This window comes from Crocuta crocuta, unplaced genomic scaffold (assembly GCF_008692635.1).
Source record: "Crocuta crocuta isolate KB4526 unplaced genomic scaffold, BGI_CrCroc_1.0 scaffold273, whole genome shotgun sequence".
Taxonomy (NCBI): Eukaryota; Metazoa; Chordata; class Mammalia; order Carnivora; family Hyaenidae; genus Crocuta; species Crocuta crocuta.
The window spans coordinates 4224595-4236490 of record NW_027529425.1 but is presented as its reverse complement, the minus strand read 5'-3'; positions in this window follow the sequence as shown (position 1 = coordinate 4236490).

Sequence of the window (11896 nt, the reverse complement as noted above, 5' to 3'; positions counted from 1 at the left end):
TCTTCATGATGCTCATGAGCTGAAACAGCGAGTCCTGGGCTGAATCAGCCAGAGGACCGGGCTACCAGTGACAGAAAGCTGAGGCTCCTAACAGCACACAGAGGGCCCTGGGCTACATCTGGCCAGTGAGGGGTGGGGCCTCCGACACCATTTCGGGAAAGTCTGAAACTGGAGAACTTCCTCCTGAAAAGGAACATGTTTACCATGGAACTAAGCTGGGATTTGCAACCCTAAGAAGCAAAAGAGGGGCTTCAGACAGGACTCACAGGACAGTAGCCCGGGGATTCTCTTCTGGGCAAAAAAGGGGGGAAACGTCTTTTTGTTCCCGTGATGGTTAATTTTATGAGTCCCTGTGGCCAAGCTGCTACCCAGATTTTGGTCCACGGGCTGGGTGAGCACCCCCCCACCCCCGCATCATGGAGAGTGAAATGCTTTGCTCAAAGCCTACCGATGTGTATGTGAGTCACATCTGAAAAATACCTTCACAGCAAGACTCTGTGTCTTCAAATTCAGAGAGAAAATGCTGGGCTGCCTAGAATTATATGCTTAAACTAGCCCCTAAGCAGAATCACATTCAGGTGTGCGAGTTCTTAGAAGGGGGGGGGAAGTACCACCATGCATCACTTCTCAGAAAGCTCCAGGCGTGAGGCGAAGGGTGAGGTACCCACCCTTTCTGTGGGAAGCGTTTCGCCGCGCATGCACATAGCAAGCGGTCGCGTGGTGCACTTGACACTTTCATAACGTGATTTGTAAATTACACCTCAGTAAGGCTGGGGAGAAATAAAATAAGAAGGTGTCCTCTCCCAACACAAGGGAAGAAACCAAGAAAGCAAAAGCCCCAGGGTCCAGGGGCGGATAAACAAAGGTGAGCGGTAAGATTTGCCGATTGGTCGTGGCCATCCGCGTCATCATTTTCGAGGCCTTCCCTGGGGCCCTGTGATGATTTGGGGCCAAGCAGTGAAGCCAGAGGTGAGGAAAAACCCACTTGCTGCCGGCTTTCCCAGGTAAAATCAATGGCTTGTCTTATCGTCAGAGACCCAGAGTGGCTCCAGGGGCCGTCAGCCTGCAGCCCACCCACACCTCTCGCAGGGCACACAGTGAGCAGAAGGTGGTCCGAGAGCAGCGTCTATGCAGGAGCTCGGCTGGTGCTGTCCCAGAAGGAAACGGGCACCTCTGTCTCCTCTGCTCAGGTGGTCAGCGTTCTAGTCCAGCCACACAGCTGTGTCCCCAAAAAGGAAATGTCCCAGGTCCTGGGGGTGGGGGGGAGAAACAGGAATCTCTCAGGTCAAGATCATCTCCATCTTGCATCTTATGTTACTCAGTGTCCCTTGTATTACATCTACCGTGAAAGTCCTTTTACAGTTTAAAACCAGAAAATGACAAATGAGCCAGCTTTATCCCCCGTGAAATAATGTGACTCGGGCAATGCTACTTCCCTCACCGCCCAGACCACTAGGATTTCCAGTGCCAAGTTTTCAAATGTAATCACAGTAACTTAGTCCTTGAGGAAGCTTACATGTTCCTTTTCGTGGCTTTGATTCATTTTTCTTTCCCCATAATCTTATTGGACTGTCTCTTATTCTAAGCGGTCTTAATATCTCCCTGGAAATCTCCAACCCTGGCCCGTGAGCACCTCACAATAAATGGCTTTGGGAGCCAGTTAGTAACATTTGCAAGAAAGACAGTCATCAAGGCATGTCTAGAAAAACAGTTTCAGGAGTTATTTAAGGGGAAACAGGAGAAGAAAGGGAGTCGGATGCTCAGCTTATCGTGGCCATGAGTGGTGATGATGTGCTCGTCCATGAGACATTCAAGAAGAGAACCAACAGGGGCGCCTGGGTGGCTTAGTCGGTTAAGCGTCCGACTTTCGCTTAGGTCATGATCTCGCAGTTTGTGGGTTCGAGCCCCGCGTCGGGCTCTGTGCTGACTGCCAGCTCGGAGCCTGGAGCCTGTATCAGTCTGTGACTCCCTCTCTCTCTGACCCTCCCCTGCTCACGCTGTCTCTCTCTCTCTCTCCTAGAAATAAATAAAAATATTAAAAAAAAAAAGAAGAAGAGAACCAACATGAATCAACGCCATAGTACAAGAAACAGGAAGGAAGGAGGGGAGGAGTAGGTAACACAATGTGAGATACGTTTGCGCGATCCGAGGAAATACTGAATGGCTATGCGCTTCTCAGGAAGGCAGGAACAGGAACAATTGGGTGCAAACAGGAAGCTAATTATACACATGGATGATGTTTTGATGCAAGGAACATAGTATTTTCATACCATGCTTGGTGTTAGATTTACAACCTGGAAAATATTCCACCGAGTCTGAGGGTTCAATAAAGCCTTGTGAAAACGGATGACAGGCCTGCCCAAGGCCGCCATCCTTGAATATGGAGAAGGGATGTCTGCGTCTGACTTTTGATAAGGAATTTTCTGAAGTCTTCAGCAGGGCCCGAGGGACAAGAGTGGGGATTTGAGAGCCTTCATCCTCTGTTGCTGCATCTGAAAGCAAATCCAAACGGGGAGAGGCAGAACCACGTAGCTTCTGACCTATCTGGGCTTCCAAATCCCAAATGAAATGCAAAGGATGATAAATTTCAAAGACAGGTAGCGGCCATCCCTAGAATTATGCTTTCCTTAATGGGCAATGTTATCATAAAGAATCAAAGCATTCACTGAGATTTAAACAGGAGAGTCTGCCCGATTTAGAAGCAGATGAGGCAGGAAAGGGATGGACTCCTTGCTCTGTAATGACCTCCTAGCTAAAAGAAGGAATGGATAACTCTCTCTTCTTGCAACATCTGTGCCCAGGCTTCCTCTCCTTCCCGGGTACCCGTCCTCTGCCTGCCAGATGCTAATTCACGTGCGGATGACAGGAACCCCAAGCCTCTCGGTGCGGTCCTGTTTTTCATAACATTTGATGCCATTGCTAAGAATTTAGCCCCTGTCGCCTGGGTGGCTTAGTCGGTTAAGCGTCCGACTTTCGCTTAGGTCATGATCTCGCAGTTTGTGGGTTCGAGCCCCGCGTCGGGCTCCGTGCTGACTGCCAGCTCAGAGCCTGGAGCCTATTTCAGTCTGTGACTCCCTCTCTCTCTGACCTTCTCCTGCTCATGCTGTCTCTCTCTCTCTCCTAGAAATAAATAAAACATTAAAAAAAAAAGCTCAAAAAAAAAAAGAATTTAGCCCCTGTCTACTGCATACAGGGCCCCAACACACCCTTCCAGGCACTGGACGCAACCCAACTGTCCCTTTCTATTCCCTCCACCCAATATCTCCTGCCATTGATAGGCCCTACAACCCCCCAATCTCCAGTTCGGAGCCTAGAGCTAACACCCCAGAAGTCTCTCTACAAAGATGTGTGTAAGTTCACAAAAGCAAGGCTGGGAGGAAGACCACATCAGCCGACAGAAGTTGCCGGCATAATCCTAGGTGGAAATCGCTGACCTCCTTCTCCAGGCTCCATGACCCACTGCCTGCCAGACACTGAAAGGGGAATCCATTCCAGTGCTTTTCTTGTCCTCGGCGACCACAGTGTCGTGGCGGGCAAGACGGTGTCGCTCATGGAGATACGCCCAAGTCCTGACGCCAAGTCCCTGTGAATGTGACCTTACTCGGAAGCAGAGCCCTTGAGGGTGTAATGAAGGATCTTGAGATGAGCTCATCCTGACTGTGTCTGGGTCCTGTGTCCGATGGCCAGTGTCCTTGTAAGAGAAGGAGGTGAGATTTGAGACCTAGGGCCACACGGAAGAGAGTTGTGTAAAGACAGAGGGCAGAGATCCTAATGATGTGGCCACAAGCAAGGAAAGTCCAGGAGCCCCCAGAGGCTGGAGGAAGCAGGAAAGGATGCTTCCCTAGAGCCCTCATGGGGAACGTGGGCCTGCGGACACCTTGATTTTGAATCCATGAGAGAACACATTTCTGTTTTAAGCCACCAGCTTCCAGTTTTAGCAGTTTTCATTTATTGTGAAATACGAAGGCAAAATGCAATGTTCGGATCACTGGGCAAACAAGACTTGCTCATCAGAACGTGAAGATGGCATGGCACTACCCGTAGCGACCTGGCAGGGCCCTGGAATGCAGTAAGTCAAAGTGTCCTTTTACTGGGGGACAGATGGGTCACCATAAAGAAGGAGGACTTGGCACCTGGGTGGCTCAGTCGTTAAGCGTCTGACTCGGGGTCAGGTCATGATCTCAATGTCCGTGAGTTCAAGTCCCACACTGGGTGAGCTCAAGCCCCGCTTTGGGTGAGCCCCTCTTCTCTCTCCACCACCCCTCTCTCCAAGCTCTCAAAAAAGGAGGATGACCATAAGGGCTGCCCCTGAGTCGTGCGCCAAAGTAGGGCTCTGCAAAAGTCAGAGTTACTAACGGAAATGGCGGGTGAAGCCAGGGATAGAGCATCGTCAACAAGCGGAAGGTGACTGCCTGTGTCCACCACCCTGGCTGCTTCCTCGTCCCTGTCCTGCCTCATCGTTGGCTTCATCTTCTCGGCAACTTCTCTGGACTCAGATGCTCACAGCCCCGGGTCTACTGCAGCCTCAGCCACGCACACTGGTCCACGCCAACCCCTCGGGGCTCTGCGGTCCCAAGGGGTCCCCAGTCGGCAATCACTGCCCACCCCGAGGCTGGCCCTCCATCCCTGGCAGGATGCCACGTGAAAGGAGTGACTCCCACTGGAGGAATGAGCCATCCACGGAGAAGACACAGAGGCTGGCTCCTGAGCTCAGCCAGCCCAGCTGGCGGGTCCACAATACGAGGGCCGGTCAAGACTGCGAGCGTCCTCAAGTTTGCTGCGGGCAGAGCTGGCTGGTTCTACCAGCTGACACTCTCCAGACTCACCCAGACCATCGGGCTCTACAGCACCAGGCTCCACTCTGACCACAAAGTGACACTCATCAAAATCTCCTGTGTTCAAAGAGCCACACATGTCCATCGTGATACCAGCAAACGGAGAGCCTCCTGGGTGCCCAGCTCAACTCCACGAGGGGGTCACAAAGAATTTGGGAACTGGTGTGGCAGAAGGAAGTGGCTCAATCTCCAACTTCAGAGATAAAAGCATAGATTTTGGGGGGATTTTAACATTAATGTAACTCATCCACTTACTCACCAAACTATTTACCAAGTGCCAGGCCCTCTACTCAAAACTGAGTCCCTAGTATGAAAGGGATTGAGTTTCCTGCTCCCACGGAGCTCGCTCAGAACCAACAGATGAATTCATAGTCATAGTAATCACAACAGTAGCAGCAAAGCTCACCTCTGCTGGGACAGGCACGAACCCTTCTTGCCCCGCCCTAGACCGGCAGGGTCATCACTTCCTGATTCACCAATAAAGACACAGAAGCACAAAGAATTTCAGGATCTGTGACTCCCAGAAGCGTTCTTCATCGGCTGGTGGTTCATTTTTTTAACATTTGGAACGATGTGGGTGAACGTTATGACTTCTGATTACCCTCTTCCTTCTTGGACATTTCAAGGCTGGATTTGCCATTTCCTCGGGTGAAAGTTCACGAGACGTTAAAAGTTAAACACAGGCTGGGGGAGAATCGTCAGGCGTTTCCTCTCGGGCCACCGATAATAAATGAACAATTTTTTTTAATCAAAAATCTTGCCAGGGTCACGGAACTCGTAAGTGGCAGAGCCGAGCCTCGACCCCATTCAGTCTGCCCCACAGCTTGTCCTCTTGACCATGACATTTGCTAAATTAATCACATAAAGTTGGTTTGTCACAGCCAAAAGTGTGAGCTCACCGCAATTAGCAAGGATGGATTTAAAGGTGCCGGGTTCACCCCCTCCACCTGGCTTGGAGATTATGCTGGAACACAGTGTGATAATATTTTTGAATGATTAACAAAGGCCTTTTTTTTCTCTTATTGGGGCGAAATTCACATACACAAGATGAGCTGTTTTGGGGGTGCAGTCTGGTGGCACCTGGTACATTCGCAGTAGGATCAAGCCGTCACCTCCGTCTGATTTCAAAACCAAACTGGTGCCTTTTTCATGCCTGATATTTCCTTCAACCTTGCTGGTCATGCTTCGGTAAACAAATGGCAATAAACAAAGGCAGAAATGCAGAGAGTCCTGGCTACACTCTGAGCACCTGCCCCCCCCAAAAACCCCCAAAGGCGATGGTGTTAGAAAGTGGGGTGTTTGGGAGGTGCTTGGGTCGTGAAGGTGGAGGGTTCTTACAGCACGGGATTCATGAGTGGGGCCTCGTAAAGGAGGCCCCACTGAGCTCCCACCCCGCCCCCTCTAAGGACACAGTGGGACTGGCACCATCTATGACCCAGGAAGGCCCCACCAGAACATGAGGATGCAGGTGGCTTGCACTTGGGCGTCCAGCCTGCAGGATGCAGAGAAATAAAAGCCCCCCCCCAACCCCAGCCACCGCCTCTGCTGTGGTATCTGAACAGACCGAGACAGTTGTTAATTGGCTTTTTGGGTTTCAAAAGCCTGGGCCCCGAGAACTAGAACGTTCTCAACTGGAGAAATGAGATGAACAGGGGAAGAAGGCTTCCCGGCTGGGAGGAGGTGGGGAGAAGAGGAGGGCATGAAGGGTGAGGGGACAGGACCTGAAGGAGCCCCACGGACCAGAGAGTGTCCACCATGCCAGTTGCTGGGAGCCACGTGGAGGCCAAGTTCACACCCAGGGCCCCCTGTCTGTACTGTGGAGGAGGGTTCTCAGGGATAGTTCACTAGCTGTCCCTCCTTTGAGAGCAGTGACGCCCTACCCCCTAGCCCCCACCCTTGTTTTTAAGAACCTTTTACCGGGGTGTCACCTACATGCAACGTGCACAGATGATAAACATGGAGCTTGGTGTATTTTCCCAAACCCAATATGGCTATGGACCCAGATCCAGGGGGAGAACATGACCGGAGCCCCGGAAGCCTCCTGGGCTCCCTTCCAGTCAACTATGCCCCCAAATGCTACACTCGCTCTTGACTTCCAACAGCACAAATGAGTTGGGGCTGGTTTTGTCTTTGATAGGAATGCAGTCACATGGGTGAATCCTCCTCTGTCTGCCTTCGTTCACCCACCAAACAGTATGCTTGTGAGATGCATCCACACGTGGTGGAGACCCCTTTGTTTTCACCACTATGTAGCATTCCCAAGTGTGACTCAGGACAAGCAGAGCTTGGGGAGCTTTTCAAAGAACAGCAAAAGCTGGGGCTCCTGGGTGGCTCGGTCAGTTAGGTGCGGGCGAGTCTCGGCTTCTGCTCAGGTCACAATCTCACAGTTCATGGGTTTGAGCCCCGCATCAGACTCTGCACCGACAGCGTGGAGCCTGCTTAGGATTCTGTCTCCCTCTCTCTTTGCCCCTGCCCTGCTTATGTTCTCTCACTGTCTCTTTCTCTGTTAGAATAAATAAATAAATTTAAAAAAAAAAAAAAGCTCAGGCTCTGAGCTAAAACCTCCTGGATTTAGATCCTGGGTCCCGGATGAACTTGCTGGGAGCCAAGCCAGTCACCTCTGGGTCCAAAGTCCTTCCTCATCCAATGTTTATAACAGGGTCAGCTCCACGTTTGTGTCTGTTTTGTGATGTGTCCATCATTTATGGAGGTGAGATTCACCTCACATATAGTGAACCGTTTTAAGTTGACCCATTCAAGGGCTTCGAGTGCCCTTCCAGAAGTGAGTCCTTCACCCTCAGCACCTTCCCCTACGTGGAGTTGCCCTGATGGCAAATGAGCTCACGCATGTGATGGATTGGGAACACAGGGGCCCTGCAGACATACGAGTGACGCTCCTTATCAGGACCTTTTCCCACTGCATCAGGGCAAGGGTCAGTTCCGGAGTCTCGTCTGGGTCAGCTTTCCCTTCATCCAACAGACAGGCCAGTTGTCAGGCTCCAAGAAGCAGCAGCAGGGACCTCATGCACACTGTGGTGCTGTGGAACATTCTAGAACCGAGGCCTCCTTGACGTTGAGGAAAGCAGCAGGGACCCTGAGGGGAAACAGCCGCAGCCCCCACAGGAGCAACTCCGGCGGCAGAGCAGCCTCTAGCCATCTGTCTAAGGCTTGACTTGCACCTCCTTTCCACTCTCTGTACATGCTGCTTTTCAGATCAATTGCCTTATGTTTTTAATTAATTTGAAGCTTAATTAGTTTGAGTTTTCGAGGGTGCGCCACGGTCCCAAACACTCTCTTGGGACACATGACACATGAAGGCTCAGCCTAACCAAAGCAAGCCATTGGCAGCAGCCGCCCACCCAGGCTCCCGGGGAGGGGGTGGCCTCCACCGAGGAAGTGAGGCTGTGCATGGGAGGCCGGGAGGCCAGGTGGGCCCAGGAGGCTGCGCCCCCACGACCTGAGAGCCAGATGGGGTGCGTGGATTCTGAGTTTGGACTTGGGCGGAGTGCAGCGGTGACAGAAGCATCCGTTGCTCCCCTGTATGGGGGCCTCGGTGGGAGGTCAGGGGCTGGCAACCTGGCAGCAGGGCAAGGCGCCCCGGGGAGGAGAGGTCTCTGCTCACACATCTGGAGATTGGTCCACAGGCCCGGGCTTCACGGGGCCACCAGGGCCCCTGCACTGGGCATCCCCGTGCGGTCACCCTGGGGCGCTTGGGCTCACAGCGTGGGCCATATCCGAGAGCAGGTGTCGCCAGTGTTTCTATGACCTGGCTCCCGAAGTCACACAGCAGCCTCTCTGCCGGATGCTGGTGGTTGAGGCTGTCTCCCTTAATCCAGGTAACCAGACCCAGCCCTGGCCTGCCTGTGGCTCCTCCCACAGACCTCCAGGCTCCACCCACTTACCTCTCCTCCCCAGCCATGCCTGAGCCTAGCCGGAGCTGCCCTCCTCTCCCTCCTGGAAGGGAGCACCCTCTACACTGCTCTCTGCATGCACATTCTGTTCCCACTCTGCCCTTCCGGCTGTCCTCTTACAACCGCCAGTGGCTTCCATTTCTCTTAAGACACAGCCCAGACTCTTAACCATGGCTCGCAAGCCCCACCTGCTCTGAGCAGCGCCACACTCTCCAGCTTCACCCCTGCCTCCCCCTTCCCATGCTCCAGCCCCCACAGAGGCTCCTTGGTGACACCTGCCACTGTTCCTTGCTCATGAGCCACGTGTGGCCAGTGGCCAGCTCTTCATGAGGGCCACACTCTCTTCTGCTTGTCCCCTAAGGCAGATTTAATCTATGTGTTTTTCTATTTTTAACACTCATTCTTCTTCTAAGTCACCTAAAATTGTGCATGGACCAAATTATCAGCTTCGTTCCTTTAAATAGCCACCCGTGGCTGTATGGTTGGGCCCCAGGATCATGGCTTTTTAATCATGTCATTACAGAATCTGAGATCTTCAATTCTGTCTCTCATAAACTCACAGAGAACATCTTAGTCTGTTATATATTATTTATTAGCAACAAAATGCTTCTGTCCAAAACCAGCGTCCCTGTACGTACAACCAGAGATCCCTTCCCCCAATAGGAAAAGTCACAGGCATTCAGAGCTGGTAGGATCGAGACAGACATGGGCAGAGGACGCTCCCACTTGTGCCCTTCACTCTGTGCTCTGTGCTGTGATAGCCCCAGGGCACCCCAGCTCCAAGGAACAAAGTTTGAGAACCAGTGATTTAAGTCATAACAGCACATAAAGCTTCTTTATGAATTCCAGCATCGTTTGCATCTAAAATGTACATTAAAGTCTGGAGAGATTGCTTAGGCTCTTCAAAGTTATTAAAAGATCATTTTAGAAGTGAAAATCGCCTTAGAGATAACTTCTGGAGAATTTTAATTTGTCTCTGAGTTAAAGGTAGCTGTGATATAGTGAAAGAGTTTGTTGGTTAAAGAGGACCTGGTGAGGAATTCTAAGTCTAGGTCCAAAAACAAAAATGTGGTTTCTCTGAACCTCTGTTACCCCTATTTCCTGCAAAACAGCAGGAAGACTTCCCTTCCAGTTGCCTGGAGAGCTAAATGAGATAGAAACTTGGAACCCGCCAAAGGATAGAAAGAACGCACAAGAAACTTCCCCTTCAAAAAATAATTGGAGGGGTACCTGGGGGGCTCAGTTGGTTAAGCGTCCGACTTCGGCTCAGGTCATGATCTCAGGGTTCGTGAGTTCAAACCCCACATCGGGCTCTGTGCTGACAGCTTGGAGCCTGGAGCCTGCTTCGGATTCTGTGTCTCCCTCCCTCTCTCTGCCCCTCCCCTGCTCACACGCACATGCTCGCTCGCTCTCTCTCAAAAATAAATAAACATTAAAAAAATAATTAACTAATTGGACAATTAATACAATAGAGCCATAGAAATGGATATTGAGGAAAAATTACTTATGATGCAAAAAAAATCATAATCTATTGCAGAAAAGAAAAAGGAGACATTAAAATGTGCTGCTGAGTCTGCTATTAGCTTTGGAAACACATGCACTTTGTAATTTTATCCAAATATAGAAGTCGATAATCACCCATAGATCACGGGCAACCTGTAAGTGTGTGTAAGGGGGGAGGGTGTACACATGTACTTGAAAACCACAGGATTACTAGTACCAGAGTAGTAGGGGTTATCTCCGCGTGGCAGGATGCACAAAAGATAGTTAATCTTTGTTTCTTTCTGTGGGTTGGTCTAGGGGTTTTGTCTGGCTGGGTTTTGTCTTGTTTTTTCAAGTTTGTGGCGCTGGGGTGTGAACTTTTTGCAGTCAGAAGATGAAGTAGCCCCACGGGAGCAGATTCGAGGGCCTGGACCTCCTTCACTCTGGACGATCGGTACCGCATTCCTGAGTCTGTGAAACCCGCTTTTGAGTTTCCCATTTTGAATTATGAAGAAACTGAGCAATCTGTTTTAAACTGAATGAAAAAGGTTCTAGATTAAGTCATTTGGCTGTGACAATGGCAGAATAAACCGAGATGTCCTTAGAGGTGGCAAAGGCCAATTGCCACGGAATCTGGGTTACAGGAAACGGTTTTGTGTGCTTCGTCATTTGGCTCAGTTCGGCCTGACCAGGTTTGGATGAGGCCCAAAGAGACAGTTCTGTCTTGACCTTGGATGTGTGACCGCATCAGCCCTTAGACACTTGGTGAACTCTCTCTGCTGAGGTGGCTGGGAGGGTGCCCAGTAGCTGAGGAATGTGCCAATATCAGCCAAGATCTGCCTGGAAGAGACTGTGCTCCTGGAGACAGGCCTGGGCCCAGGTGGGGGAGACAGGTGTGACAGTGACATGGAGGGGACCTGGGCCCAGGTGGGGGAGACAGGTGTGACAGTGACATGGAGGGGACCTGGGCCCAGGTTGGGGAGGCGAGTGTGACAGTGACATGGAGGGGACCTGGGCCCAGGTGGGGGGGACAGGTGTGACAGTGACATGGAGGGGACCTGGGCCCAGGTGGGGGGGACGGGTGTGACAGTGCCCTGGAGGGGACCTGGGCCCAGGTGGGGGAGATAGGTGTGACAGTGACATGGAGGAGGCCTGGGCCCAGGTGGGGGGACAGGTATGACAGTGTCATGGAGGGGAGCAAGGGCACAGTGGGAGCAGAAAAGCAAGCAGCCTCTCAGAGGATGGTCCCAGGAGCTGCACTGGCCAGAGCTCCGGCTAGACATCTGCTCTGAGCACAGCCAAGGTCACCAAGGAAGTGGGTGCATGTCAGGAAGAAACAAGGGCAGAGCCCTGGGAAGGGCCCTTTTCCATTCTTCAGAACGTCAGGGCAGAAGGCTGGCTTCTGCCACTCAGTCTCACCATCTGAGCTGTCCTGGAGTGCAAGGTCACACTCTGATCCGGAGACAGAAAACACTAGAAGGCTTCTTGTCTGAGCTGGCTGCACACGTCCACCCCATCCTCAGGAGGTAGGAGAAAGGTGCAGAGGGAATCTAACTGGACGACCTGCTCAAGTTCATGTTGAAACAGAAGAGGTTGTAGCCAGGTGCTTTGGAAAACCAGAGTCCTGTCCCGGACCCTCCTCGCTGCACTTAGAAAGTCCCTGATGAC